This window comes from Tursiops truncatus, chromosome 20 (genome assembly GCF_011762595.2).
Source record: "Tursiops truncatus isolate mTurTru1 chromosome 20, mTurTru1.mat.Y, whole genome shotgun sequence".
In the NCBI taxonomy this organism is placed as follows: domain Eukaryota; kingdom Metazoa; phylum Chordata; class Mammalia; order Artiodactyla; family Delphinidae; genus Tursiops; species Tursiops truncatus.
Window position 1 is genome coordinate 16,312,315 of NC_047053.1, and position 14,304 is coordinate 16,326,618.

Sequence of the window (14,304 nt, forward strand, 5' to 3'; positions counted from 1 at the left end):
GGACCTTTTGAAGGACACCAGAGGGTCTGAGGGGAATGACTGACCCCAAGTGCTGGAAGGAGGGTGATACCTATTTTCCTGGGTGGTTATCAAATCTGGATGGGACTGAATCTCAGTAGACAGCCTCTTTTCTCATCCTGGAAAGCTGGACTCAGCACTTTAACACACCTCGGAGGTGGGCACATCACAGCCTAGTAATAAGAACTGGATTCTTTACAACGCTTAGGTGGAGAGATGGAGAACAGGTGTTCCACTACACGCCACGCAGCCAGCTTCATAATGGTCCCCAACCCCATTTCCGACACTCATCCCCATGTTCCTGCACAATCTCACTCCCTTCCTCTTCCACTGCCTCTTCCTCTCAGTCTCTCTTTCTTCCCTTCTTAGAGCAATTTGTCTCTTTCCCTTTATACCTTCACACCCCCTACCTCAGCCTGCACAGCAGAGTTTCTCAAAGTGTGGTCTCCAGATCTTCTCTATCAGATTCACCTGCAGGGTTTGCTGACAATGCCACCCAGGACCTGAAAGAACTAGGAACTGGGGGAGGAAGGGCCAGGAATTGGCATCACTAGCAAGCTCCCAGTTCATTTATAGTTGTCCTAAAGTTTGAGGACTAGATGTGGAAGGTTGCCTTTGGCACCATCAGTTGGATCCAGGTAGTTGGAGCCAGGCTGATGAGATCCGGTGGTACTAAGCATGGTGGCCTGTGGATATAAATGCCACTATCCTGGCATGCTCCCGTCAGCAAGGGGCCATGGTGTAGCCACACTAATACTGAATTCAGTCTCTGGGATGAAGGAGGAAATCCCCCTCAATGTGCTTTGCACATAGTAGACCCTGCTTAGAGGCCGGCATTTTTTCCCTTTTGAAAATTGAAGAGAAGTTATATGTAGTAAAGTGCACAAAATCGAATGCTGCAGATTGATGGGTTTTTGCATAATGACACACCTGTGAACCTCCACCCCATCAAGAGATAGAGCACAGGCTCCCTCATGCTTCCTTCCTCATACCCTTCTGCCCAGAGGTGGCCACTATATTGACCTCCATCACCAGAGATTACTTTTGCCTGTTTTTGAGCTTTAAACAGAATCATACAGGGTGCACTCTTGTGTTTGGCTTCTTTTACTCAACATTTTGTCTGTGAGATTCATTCGTGTTTTTGCGTGTAGTAGTCTTTTTCATTGCTGTGTACTAGGCGTCAGCAAACTGTTTCTATAAAGGGTCAGATAGTAAGCATTTTCAGCTATGCAGACCATACAGTCTCTTTTACAACTACTCAGCTCCACCATTGTGACTCAAATGCAGTCATAGACAACACACACACACACACACACACACACACACACACACACACACACACCAGGCTCCAGGTTGGCCTGTGGGTCACAGTCTGCCCAGCCTTGCTGTGTGAACTTTCATTATATGAATATATCACAATTTATTTCGTTATTCATTCTCCTGTTATGGGCATTTAGGTTACTTTGGGATACAATGATTAGCACTGCCGTTTGGTGAACATATGCGCTCATTTTGTGGAGTGGAAGGAGTGGAATGGTTAGGTCATAAGACTGGCATCTGTGTAGCTTTGGTGGATATCGCCAAACAGTGTTCCAACATTGTTGTACCAATTTGCACTTGGTCAGTAGAGTTTCTTTACATCCTCAGGAACACTTGATATTGTCAGGCTTTTTTAGTTACAGCCATTTCGGTGGGTATGTCGTGGTATCTCCTTGCGGATTTTAATTTACATTTCCGTGGTGACTAATGATGTTGAGCACCTTTAAAATGGTATTTTGGCCGTGTGAATATTCTTTTTTGTGAAGTAAAAATTTTCTGCTGTTTCTAATAATTGAATTATTTGTCTTTTTCTTGTTGATTTATAGAAGTTTGTTACATATTTTGGATACAACTCCTCTGTTATAAGTATGGCAGCTATCTTCTTTTAGTTTATGGCTAGCTTTTTTACTTTCTTAATAATGTCTTTTGATGAACAGAAGTTCTTAATTTTAATGAGGTCCAATTTATCAACTTTTTCCTTTCACAGTTAGTGCTTTTTGTGTTCTGCCTCAGAAATCTTTGCCTTTCCCAAGGTCATGAAGATATCATCCTGTGTTTTCTTCTAGAAGCTTTATTGTTTTACCTTTTCACCTATAGGCCTGCAATTCATTTTGAATTAATTTTTGTGTTTGATGTGAGGTAGGAGTCAATGTTCATTATATTCCATGTGGAAACCCAACTGTTCCGGTACCAGTTAGTGAAAAGACCATACTTTCCACCCAGAGTAGGAGACTTGCACTTAATCTGGAGATCTGGTCTTTAAAAGGGATCTGGGCACCTGTAGAGTGTTCAGATCAGAGGAGGGTCTCTGACCTATGCCTCAGAAGAAAGAGATGAAGGGGCGGGGAGTCTAGATGCTCTGTGCTGGAATAGTATGGAGACATCAACTCTAAAATGGACAGGACATACAGGGGAAAAAGGTTAGTCATTTCCACTTGTGAAATTCTGTCTCCATAATGCTTAGAAGGATGTTGCACCAGGCCAAGATTTTTTTAGGTGTGGCTGGCAAACAGGATTTCCAAGAAATTACCCTCGGAAAAAAGAAGCCGGCTCTGCATTTTAAAATATTTTCATTACTCTTCATATTGCCCAGGCGAAATTTTTGCTTCCAGCGGAGAACAGGCTCTAAACTGTGAAAGACTAAGTAAACCAGTACTGGCAGCAGCAGTAATCAGGGAAAGTCCTGAACATTTTGAGACCCAAAACTGTTTATTTCTGTAAGTGAAAGAGTGTCCCGGGCTAAGTTTCTGCAGACATCAGACTGAGGACTAATAGTTTCCAGATGGATGACTACTGTCCAGAGTTTTCCTGGGCCACTCCCCAGGACCTTCTCCCTGGCTACGTGAGCCCCAGCAGCCACTCTGCCATCTGCAAGGGACAAGAAAGCTTCTGTTGTATACTTCACTCTGACACCCTGAGCCAGGCGCACAAGGGTGCTTGTTATTTCTCACCATTTTCAGAGTGTATGGGATTCGGATCTGGCTGGTGAGCACGGAGCCAGGGAGTGGACATGGGGGTGAGGGCTTTGATCCCTGAGTTGATGCTGGAAGAGTACTTCATTCCCTGACTCATGGTTTATACGTGAGAACCTGGAGTCTGCAGGTGCAGCTGCACCTGGGGATAAGGCACCTTTGGATCAGTAGGCTCCACCAACCCAGGATTGTTCTTGAGCTCCACTCTCCTTGGAAGGTGATAGCGGTGGCAATTAACAAATAACTTATTCTCTGCCATGTTAATCGATGCATTCACCCAACAAATATTTCTCGAGGCAGGCATGATGCTAGGCACTGGGTATATACATCAGTGAACAAAACAGGCAAATTCTTGCTCTCATGTGGCCTTCATTCTAGTGGGGAAAAGCAGACAATGAACAAACAAATAAGTAAATTATATAGGATGTGAAGTTAAGTTCTGGGGGAGATGGATAAAGCAGGAAAAGGGGGATCACGAAGGTCAAGGTTGGGGAAGGACTGTAATTTTAAATAGGGGTGGCAGGGTTGGCCTCAATGAAAAGCGACGTATGAACAAAGAATTGAAGGAGGGGAGGAGGGGAGTTATGGGGTTATCTGGAGGAAAAGTTGTCCGTGCAAGGCTTTGACTCACCCCCAGATTAGGTAAATTCTAAATCCAAGGCTTCCTCCCTCCCTCCCTTCCTCCCTTCCTCCCTTCCACACACATTAATTGAGTGCCTGCTGTCTTCCAGATACTCTCTCAGCCCCTATAGCTCTCCTCTCACTGAGAAACAAAGGATAGATGTGCTCAGTTGCTGAAAGCTCCCCAGGCCTCTTTAAACAGAACTTGGACATCTTCAGAAATGGCCCCAATATGGCAGGACAGATGGGAATTTAATGATGGATTGTCTCTCTAATATTGGAACCTCATAGAAGCGCCCAGAATGAAATTAAATTTGTAATATGTTCACTCCAACAATTTTTATTTCATTCCAACTAACCCCTATCTTCTGAGGCCTTTGATGGGCATTTTAATTAAATCATGAAGAGCCCTTTGTCTCCTGAGAAGGACGATTAAATCCCCCACCCACCTCCCTCCCACCCTGACTGCTGAGGAATGTGCCTTGTTCCCAGCAGGGTGTTGGGATGGCAGGACCCAGTTGTGGATGCAGTCTCCACCTGGACCCCACTCTCAGGTTCAGAGTAGAGATAGTGGCAGTACCTCGTGGTTGGAGCAGTTGCCGGATCCTGGGTACTTGATTAAACGCTGTTGAAAACAACCTGCCCTCAAACCCTGTGTGTCTATGTGTCTCCCTGCTCTGGCCTATTATAAGCAGTTGTGACCCTCTTCAACTTGACCCTTCAGCTTTATGGCTTCCCTGATATGACTGGCCAGAGCTTTCTGCTGCTCTGCTGTGAATGTTCTTGCCTGGGGTGGGTCCTTCATCCATTCATTCATGCATTTTTTTTCCATTTCGCAGTCATTCATTCATTTCTACCTTCCCGTTCCATAGGCATTTCAACCTTGAGTTCCTGACCTTATCCCACCCCTAGACCAGCTCCTCCTCCTGTTTTCCTGGCTCAGTAAGTGCCATCTCTGCCCCTCAGTCACAGCAGCTAGAAACCTGGGAGTCACGCCTGACACCTGTGCTCCCTCATCCTCCACGTCCCTCAGTCAGCGAGATCTGTTGTTTCCATCGCCAAAAGTTTCAGTCCTACCTCTGCCACTCACTACCTGTGTGGCCTTGAGTAAGCGGGTTAACCTCTCTGTGCCTTTCCCCATTGTAACATGGAGATAATATCACTACCTCAGGGGATTGTTTGGAGAGAACAGGAGCTAATACATATAAAGAACAGCATCTGGGACGTAGTAAGAACTAGATACATTTAGCCAACAGAGGTGATGCTGTTGGTTATGTTCTTATCCTTTAGCCAGATGGTAGTTCATAATATTATCATGCTTTTAATGCTACATGTTTTAATTTGAATGCATGAAATATTACATTAAAATATAACAAAGGAAAAAAGTTAATCTTAACTGAAGAAATGATACAGTAAAAGAATAATGATATGGAAAAGTGTTCACAGATATTATTGTTAAGCAAAAACGAATAGCATGTTATAAAACAGTATGTATGACATGATCTCATTTTTGTAAAAAAGAAAATTATGTGTATATGTGTGTATGGATAGAAGAACCAGCCCAGATGTTAATTAGTGTAACCACCCTCTGGGTGATAGGATTACATAGGGTTTTAGCTGTCTTTTTGTTGCTCTATGTTTTTCTACAAGAAATTTTTTTTAATTAATTAATTTATTTATTTATTGGGTCTTCGTTGCTGCACGCGGGCTTCCTCTAGTTGCGGCTAGCGGGGGCTACTCTTCGTTGTGGCGCGTGGACTTCTCATTGAGGTGGCTTCTCTTATTGTGGAGCACGGGCTCTAGGCGTGTGGGCTTCAGTAGTTGTGGCATGCGGGCTCAGTAGTTGTGGCTTGCGGGCTTAGTTGCTCTGCGGGATGTGGGATCTTCCCGGACCAAGGCTCAAACCCGTGTCCCCTGCATTGGCAGGCAGATCCTTAACCACTGCGCCACCAGGGAAGTCCCGCTATAGGAAATTATAAATAACTCATTTTTAAAAGTTAGCCTGAATAAAAGTAAGCAATCGCCATGTCCTTTGGTAGTTCCCTCGCCTATAAGATGAGTAGTCTACACTCCTTGGCGTAGCATCCAAGAGACTCGGGATCTGGTCCTTCTATGAGCCAGTCACTCCCTCCCGCCCACCCCATACCCTACATGCTCCTCTCCAGCATATCGAACTGCTTAGAATTCCCAACCCTAGCCTACTTTTTCAGGCCTCCATGACTTTGCACACACTATTCCCTTTGCCTAGAATCCTTTCTCCTCTTATCAGTCCATTGGATATGCTCATCAAAACCCTGCTTAATGATCCGTAAAAAACAAAATCAATAACACTTTTGCTTTGCAAGGGCCCTTTTAAGAAATGGAAAAGACTGGGAGAACATATTTGCAAACTACATATCTGACAAATAATTTGTACCCAGAGGATATAAAGAACTCACAAAACTCAACAGGAAGAAAACAAACAACAAATTTTTAAAAAGAGCAAAAGACTTGAACAGACACTTCCCCAAAGAAGATCTACAAATGACAGATAAGCACATGAAAAGACGCTCAGCATCATTAGTCATTAGGGAAATGCAAAACCACAGTGAGATACTCCCTCACACCTGTTAGAATGGCCAAACAAACAAAAGCCTGACGATACCAAATCCTGGCTAGCGTGCGGAGCAACTGGAACTCTCATAATTGTTGGTGAAAATGTGATATGGTACAGCCATTCTGTTTTTTTGTTTGTTTGTTGTTTTAAGAAAGACGTGACAAGCTGTTTACATTTATCTATTTATTTAGGCCATGTCGAGGCATGTGGGACCTTAGTTCCCCGACCAGGGGTCGAACACATGTCCCCTGCGGTGGAAGCACGGAGTCCTAACTGCTGGACCGCCAGAGAATTCCCAGTATAGCCATTCTGGAGAACAGTTTGGTGGTTTCTCATACACTTACCACATGACCCAGGAGTCCCACTTCTAGGTGTGTAACCTAGAGAAATGAATCTTATGTTCACATATGAAGCTACACACAAAGGCTTATAGCAGCTCTCCTCATAATTGTCCAAAACTGGAAACCACCCAACATCTTTCAGTGGGTGAATAGTTAAACTGTGGTTCATCCATACAGTGGACTCCTCTTCAGCAACAAAACAGAACAAACTTTCAATACCCAACAACATGGATGGTGCTCAAAGGCATTATGCTGGGTGAAAGAAAGAAATCAGTCTCAAAATGTTACATACTTTACGATTCCATTATTTGACAGTTTAGAAAAGACAAGACTGCGGGGACGGAGAACTTAACAGTTCTCAGGGGTTAGGGTTGGGAGTGGGGTGTGACCACAAAGGGGCAGCAGGAGAGAGTTTGGGGGAGGGAGGCGATGGAACTGTTCTGTATCCTGAGTATGGTGGTCGTTACAGGAATTTACTCAAGTGTCAAAACTCATATACCTGTGCATCAAAAAAATTTAAAAAGTCAATGTTAATTAAAACACAAAGCTCTGTTCAGGAATTACCTGTCCTGGGAATCCTCCCTTATTCTCCTGACACTTGGATTCATCACACTGAGTTACAACAGGAGAAGCATCTTCAGACAGACTGCAGATCTAGTGTGTGGAAAGTGGAGTGGAAGCTGAGAAGCTCACTGTAGGTTTTATTGACTTGAAATCAACAGGCTGCCAGATATTTCTCCAGCAAAGATGGGTTTATTCGGGATCAGCAGAGAATTGCAATTCGGGGTCCAAGAGCCATGTGCAAATCTCTGCAAGGCAAGGGAAGGAGACCACTTTTTAGAGAGGAAAGGAAGTTGGGAGGGCTGTGTAAACTAAGTGTCCATGGCTTTTCAGTGGCTGAGTTCTTACCAGGAAAGAAGAGGAGTCTTTCTTCTTCCTGTTGGTCTCTGCTAGCTGCACAGGGCATGGGAGCTCCCCCATCTGGTCCCCCGACTCTGTTTAATTGAGGTTTCTGTTCATTAATTTTTTGCTGTTTCAACAAGTCAGGTGGTAAATGCCGTGTAACTTCGGGCAAGCATTTGACTTCAACTTCATGGTGAGAAAGTCTGAGCCTCCATATTCTCCAGGGGGGACAGATGGGTGCACCAGGCAATTATAAAACTGGCCTTCATTAAAGTCACTAGTAGGCTGTGCAAGGTTGATTGCTTTCCAACAGGAACTTCGGCAAAGCTCTCTGCACCCCAGAGCCCCAGATGAAGCAGTATCCGGGTACTTTCCAGCATTGCACCTTATCAATGTTTAGCTCCTCTCCTTTCTCAATCCCTGGTGAACAATTTGTTTTCATTTTTACTGTGAAATAGGAGACTTCCTCAATTAAGCAGTAGTACCCATGTTAGGCTCTGTTAGGGAGCTGCAAAAGTGCAAGCCCCTCACACAGGCTCCTTTGGGGAATAAAGAGTTTATTGGAGAATATTTTGGGCAATAAGGAAGATGGAAAGCTGGGCCACGTGGCCTGGGGAGAGTTCGGGACCCGGAAGACAGTTGTGGCCAGCACCTGGAGTTTCTCCCCACTGCCCGGCCAGGGTACCCTGCTCCTCCCCTGGCAATCTGCCCTCCATTCCCCACCTCAGGCACCTGCTTACTCGTGGCTTCCTCTGCCCTCTGGTTCACACCCTCTACTTTCTCTCTGGGGGTCTTTTGGAGGTCTACCCTGCTATCAACTGCTGCTCCTATGTCTCCAGTTCAAACCCTCGGAGACAGAGGGTCCACCTCCGAGGCCACTGGCTGCCCCAGGGTGATGGGCCCACCCTTGTCCAATCGACTGGGAGGGGCATGTGATACAGAGCAGGGAAACAGGCCCCGGAAGTTCCTCAGAAGTGGCTGGGCCAGGGCAGATGTCCTGATGCTTCTAGGAGTCTCTCCAGCTGGGAATTAAGTATTAATGACAAAACAATTAATACAGAATTACAGACAAAACAAGGACCTGGAACAGGTTGCAGTCACAAAGCTGCCCCTGTTTCTGTGCATTTTCTCCGCCTCTTCCCACCCATTGCATGCTTCAGTTTTCTCTTCTGGTAAAACTGAGAACATATATTTCCCCCACATGCACCTTTACGTTCTTGATCAGGGTCCGTCAGATCATCTGGCAGCTTAACCAGCAGCCTTGTGAGGTGCGTGATCCCACGTTACATGGAACCAGGGAACCAGCTTCACTGGGAGTCACTCAGATGAGTCAAGAATCTCCCAGATACACGCCTGGCTCTAAAGGCACTCATGGCCTCTCTGTGTGGTAGCGACAGCCTCTGCCCAAGTTTCCCGTAAGCCAGACACACCATTCTGAGGCGTGCTAGAGCCTCTGGAGGGCAGCTAGAGCCATGAGTCAGAAGCGGTGGCTGATACCACCTTTGACACTTCATCAATTTATTTGAATCTCTCCTGTTTCTCTCCTGACTTTTAAAGTGCCCCAACCAACAAATTACTTAGGTGACATGGAAACTGCCCAACACAGAGTTCACCTTATATTGGTCTAGAACAGTAAACATGGGTCATGACTCTGAGTAATCATTACTTATCTCTTAACTTTGGCACAACAGATAAAACCCATTTGCCATCTTTGATCTCGGCATCTGGATTGCCCTTACGTGAGGTTTGCCTGTAGACTTGCAGTTGGGTTTGAATCAGCACTGCTCAGATGCTCCCCGCCTCAAGCGCCCCTCCCGCCCCCCACCCCGCCCCACCCCGCGCCACTGCCTTTCAAGGGCCGAAATAGAAAGCTCAGGGATCTGAAGAGTCAGAGTGCTTGAGGATACAAATGACTACGGGGAAATGCTCTTTGAAGCCTGTGATAATCCTCCCAGGACTGTCTGCGCCACCCACCTACTCCGTGACTGGCGGCTGCCCTCGCTGTAGCTTCCTGCCATCTGTAAACCATTTGCCTTTCTCCCTTTCCCCCACCCTTTCCACTGTCCCCCTCTTCTCAAGCTCTTTTCCAGTAGTTAATTAGTGAAGTGATATTTATGCACGTATTGGGCAGACCTCTGAGAAAACAGGCTGGAAAAAGGCAACACCCATTATGCGCTGTGCCCTGTGCAGACAATTTATGTGCATCCCCTCATCCTGCAGTCATCCCACAGGCTGGGCTTTATTATTTCCATTTCACAGAAGAGGAAACTGAGGCCCAGAGGGGTTACAGAGCTAGCCCCATCCAGAAACATGGGCCTAGGGAAGTCCAGGCCACTTGCATGCTTTAAGCCACCCGGGACTGAGGCAGATTTGGTGTCTGGAACCACAGTTGGGGGCAGGCTGCAGATTGCTGGGTCTCCACTCAGTGCAGACCAAAACACACCACGGGATGCAGCCCTGCCCACAAGAAAGACAAGATCCAGCCCCACCCACCAGAACACAGGCACCAGTCCCCTCCGCCAGGAAGCCTACACAACCCACTGAACCAACCTCACCCACTGGGAGCAGACACAAAAAACAAGGGGAACTATGAACTTGCAGCCTGCGAAAAAGAGACCCCAAACACAGTAAGTTAAACAAAATGAGAAGACAGAGAAATATGCAGATGAAGGAGCAGTGTAAAAACCCACCAGACCAAACAAATGAAGAGGAAATAGGCAGTCTACCTGAAAAAGAATTCAGAGTAATCATAGTAAAGATGATCCAAAATCTTGGAAATAGAATGGAGAAAATACAAGAAACGTTAAACAAGGACCTAGAAGAACTAATGAGCAAACAAACAATGATGAACAACACAATAAATGAAATTAAAATGCCTAGAAGAAATCAGTAGCAGAATAATTGAGGCAGAAGAACGGATAAGTGACCTGGAAGTTAAAATAGTGGAAGTAACTACCGCAGAGCAGAATAAAGAAAAAAGAATGAAAAAAATTGAGGACAGTCTCAGAGACCTCTGGGACAACATTAAACGCACCAACGTTCAAATTATAGGGGTCCCAGAATAAGAAGAGAAAAAGAAAGGGTCTGAGAAAATATTTGAAGAGATTATAGTTGAAAACTTCCCTAACATGGGAAAGGAACTAGTCAATCAAGTCCAGGAAGTGCAGAGAGTCCCATACAGGATAAATCCAAGGAGAAACACACCAAGACACATATTAATCAAACTATCAAAAATTAAATACAAAGAAAAAATATTAAAAGCACCAAGGGACAAGCAACAAATAACATACAAGGGAATCCCCATAAGATTAACAGCTGATCTTTTTTTTTCTTAAGGATTTTTTTAAAATTAATTAACTTATTTATTTATTTTTGGCTGCATTGGGTCTTTGTTGCTGCGCGTGGGCTTTCTCTAGCTGCGACAAGCGGGAGCTACTCTTTGTTGTGGTGTGCGGGCTTCTCATTGCAGTGGCTTCTCTTGTTGTGGAGCACAGGCTCCAGGCATGCAGGTTTCAGTAGTTGTGGCACATAGGCTCAGTGGTTGTGGCTCGCAGGCTCTAGAGTACAGGCTCAGTAGTTGTGGCACACAGGCTTAGTTGCTCCACAGCACGTGGGATCTTCCCAGACCAGGGCTCAAACCCATGTCCCCTGCAATGGCAGGCAGATTCCTAACCACTGCGCCACGAAGGAAGTCCTTAACAGCTGATCTTTCAGCAGAAATTCTGCAAGCCAGAAGGGAATGGCAGGACATATTTAAAGTGATGAAAGGGAAAAACCTACAACCAAGATTACTGTACCTAGCAAGGAACTCATTCAGGTTCGATGGAGAAATTAAAACCTTTACAGAGAAGCAAAAGCTAAGAAAATTCAGCACCACCAAACCAGCTTTACAACAAATGCTAAAGGAACTTCTCTAGGCAGGAAACTCAAGAGAAGGAAAAGACCTACAATAACAAACCCAAAACAATTAAGAAAATGGTAATAGGAACATACATATCAATAATTACCTTAAATGTAAATGGATTAAATGCTCCAACCAAAAGACATAGACTGGCTGAATGGATACAGAAACAAGACCCATATATATGCTGTCTACAAGAGACCCACTTCAGATCTAGGGACACATACAGACTGAAAGTGAGGGGATGGAAAAAGATAGTCTATGCAAATGGAAATCAAAAGAAACCTGGAGTAGCAATTCTCATATCAGACAAAATAGACTTTAAAATAAAGACTATTACAAGAGACAAAGAAGGACACTACGTAATGATCAAGGGATCAAACCAAGAAGAAGATATAACAATTGTAAATATTTATGCACCCAACATAGGAGTACCTCGATACATAAAGCAAATGCTAACAGCCATAAAAGGGGAAATCAACAGTAACACAATAATAGTGGAGGACTTTAACACCCCACTTTCACCAATGGACAGATCATCCAAAATGAAAATAAATAAGGAAACACAAACTTTAAATGACATATTAAACAAGATGGACTTAATTGACATTTATAGGACATTCCATCCAAAAACAACAGAATACACTTTATTCTCAAGTGCTCATGGAACATTCTCCAGGATAGACCATAACTTGGGTCACAAATCAAGCCTTGGTAAATTTAGGAAAATTGAAATCATATCAAGTATCTTTTCCGACCACAATGCTATGAGACTAGATATCAATTACAGGAAAATATCTGTAAAAAATACAAACACATGGAGGCTAAACAATACGCTACTAAATAACCAAGAGATCACTGAAGAAATCAAAGAGGAAATCAAAAAATACCTAGAAACAAATGACAATGAAAACACAATGACCCAAAACCTATGTGATGCAGCAAAAGCAGTTCTAAGAGGGAAGTTTAGAGCAGTACAGTCCTACCTCAAGAAACAAGAAACATCTCAAATAAACAAACTAACCTTACACCTAAAACAATTAGAGAAAGAAGAACAAAAAACCCCCAAAGTTAGCAGAAGGAAAGAAATCATAAAGATCAGATCAGAAATAAATGAAAAATAAATGAAGGAAACCATAGCAAAGATCAAAAAAACTAAAAGCTGGTTCTTTGAGAAGATAAACAAAATTGATAAACCATTAGCCAGACTCATCAAGAAAAAATGGGAGAAGACTCAAATCAACAGAATTAGAAATGAAAAAGGAGAAGTAACAAATGACACTGCAGAAATACAAAGGATCATGAGAGATTACTACAAGCAACTATATGCCAATAAAATGGACAACTTGGAAAAAATGGACCGATTCTTAGAGAAGCACAACCTTCTGAGACTGAACCAGGAAGAAATAGAAAATATAAACAGACCAATCACAAGCACTGAAATTGAAACTGTGATTAAAAATCTTCCAACAAACAAAAGCCCAGGACCAGACGGCTTTACAGGTGAATTCTATTAAACATTTAGAGAAGAGCTAACACCTATCCTTCTCAAACTCTTCCAAAATATAGCAGAGGGAGGAACACTCCCAAACTCATTCTACGAGGCCACCATCACCCTGATACCAAAACCAGACAAAGATGTTACAAGAAAAGAAAACTACAGGCCTATATCACTGATAAACATAGATGCAAAAATCCTCAACAAAATACTAGCAAACAGAATCCAACAGCACATTAAAAGGATCATACACTGTGATCAAATGGGGTTTATCCCAGGAATGCAAGGATTCTTCAATATATGCAAATTAACAATGTGATACACCATATTAACAAATTGAAGGATAAAAGCCATATGAAAATCTCAATAGATGCAGAAAAATCTTTTGACAAAATTCAACACCGATTTATGATAAAAAACTCTCCAGAAAGTAGGCATAGAGGGAACCTACCTCAACATAATAAAGGCCATATATTATAGACCCACAGCCAACATTGTCCTCAATGGTGAAAAACTGAAACCATTTCCTTTAAGATCAGGAAAAAGACAAGGTTGCCCACTCTCACTGCTATTATTCAACATAGTTTTGGAAGTTTTAGCGACAGCAATCAGAGAAGAAAAAGAGATAAAAGGAATCCAAATCAGAAAAGAAGAAGTAAAACTGTCACCGTTTGCAGATGACATGATACTATACCTAGGGAATCCTAAAGATGCTACCAGAAAACTACTAGAGCTAATCAATGAATTTTGTAAAGTAGCAGAATACAAAATGAATGCACAGAAATCTCTTGCATTCCTATACTAATGATGAAAAATCTGAAAGAGAAATTAAGGAAACACTTGCATTTACCATTGCACCAAAAAGAATAAAATACCTAGGAATAAACCTACCTAAAGGACAAAAGACCTTTTCTATGCAGAAAACTGTAAGACACTGATGAAAGAAATTAAAGACGATGCAAACAGATGGAGAGATATACCATGTTCTTGGATTGGAAGAATCAACATTGTGAAAACGACTATACTACCCAAAGAAATCTATAGATTCAATGCAATCCCTATCAAACTACCAGTGGCATTTTTCACAGAACTAGAACAAAAAATTTCACAATTTGTATGGAGACACAAAAGACCCCGAATAACTAAAGCAATCTTGAGAAAGAAAAACAGAGCTGGAGGAATCAGGCTCCTTGCCTTCAGACTATACTACAAAGCTACAATAATCAAGACAGTATGGTACTGGCACAAAAATAGAAATATAGATCAATGGAACAGGATAGAAAGCCCAGAGATAAACCCACGCACATGGTCACCTTATCTTTGATAAAGGAGGCAAGAATATACAATGGAGAAAAGACAGCCTCTTCAATACATGGTGCTGGGAAAACTGGACAGCTACATGTAAAAGAATGAAA